The 1,196-nt window shown below is 41.3% G+C and overlaps 1 long non-coding RNA gene across 1 annotated transcript; it reads right to left on the bottom strand.

Annotated features, from left to right (window-relative positions):
* Nucleotides 1–253: 253 nt before the first annotated feature.
* Nucleotides 254–694, bottom strand: LOC142377700 (uncharacterized). The gene is made up of 3 exons (XR_012769540.1): nucleotides 624–694; nucleotides 405–516; nucleotides 254–303 (listed from the first exon to the last, which is right to left on the bottom strand). It is a non-coding gene; the product is annotated as an uncharacterized LOC142377700 (long non-coding RNA).
* Between the last annotated feature and the right edge of the window lie 502 nt (nucleotides 695–1,196).

Here is a 1,196-nt window from a genome sequence, read left to right as displayed (position 1 = left end):
CAGGATTGTCCCAGTCTATGAGAGCTGGCACTCTGGGGGCCCTCTCCTTTCTCAGGCAGGCCACATTGTGGAGGACAGCACAGGCCACAATGATATCACCTGTCCTGTCTGGGCTGACTCTCAGGTGGGTCAGACACTGAAAACGTGCCTTCAGTAGGCCAAATGTCATTTCGATCTGGGCCCTTGTTCTGGCATGGGCATGGTTGTATGCCAGTTGTGCCTCCAGAGGGTCTGCAAATGGAATGAGCAGAAAAGGCTGGCAGGCATACCCTCTGTCACCCAGCAATACACCCAGGAATTCACCTGTGAATACAAAATGTTACCATCACAACCTCATAAGTGGTGACATTCTTAACACAGCCATGATGTTAAAAGTGGTTATCAATAGAGGTTCCGTGGCTCACCTTGTGATAGGCGCCGATAGATCTCCGAGTTCCGAAACACTCGGGAGTCGTGGACCGAGCCGGGCCACTTTGCCACAACATTACTGAACAAATAGTTAGCATTGCAGACCATCTGAAATGATAAGATGTTAAACCAATTAATGCACAGTACAGGCAATGTGTGGGCAGGCACATTCTTAATAAAAAGTACACTTGTTCAGTATTTGTCAGGGGACTTACCATTCTGCAGGATGTTCTTATATTTTACTTTGACTTGCTGCCATGTCCGTTTTGGCCCAGTCATGTTAAATCTACACATACAAAAACACACAATGAAACAGTGGAGGAGCATATATGGAGTTACATTTAGATAGTTTCACTCACATGCAGTCAATTTCAACTTATTCATAATCAAAGTAGGCTACAAATATGTTTTCAAATATCGTCACCTTCCTAAAATAATCGCATAAGTAATTTTTTCAGGTTTTTCAGGACACACAAAAAACTCCCCCCAAAAGTGGAATTATAGCATAAAATAATAATTTCAGTCAGTAAGTTTCAGTCAGTAAGTTTCTTATGTCAAGCATCAAAGGATGCTTGACATAAGAACACTAATTGTTTTTCATAAAAACTAAGATTAAATAAATGACTTATGCATTTTTTGGACCACACCTTTGATGCCAAAAAATGACTTGGGCGATTATTTTAGGAAGGTGACGATATGTTAATTAACATTTTATTTGGATTGTAGCCTAATTGTGATAGTTTCAGTGGAGTGGTGAGTGTGTATTTGTGCACTACTTACGCATTCAG

The sequence above is a fragment of the Odontesthes bonariensis genome, chromosome 3 (genome assembly GCF_027942865.1).
Source record: "Odontesthes bonariensis isolate fOdoBon6 chromosome 3, fOdoBon6.hap1, whole genome shotgun sequence".
Lineage (NCBI taxonomy): Eukaryota > Metazoa > Chordata > Actinopteri > Atheriniformes > Atherinopsidae > Odontesthes > Odontesthes bonariensis.
This window is presented reverse-complemented; position numbering and strand designations above follow the sequence as displayed.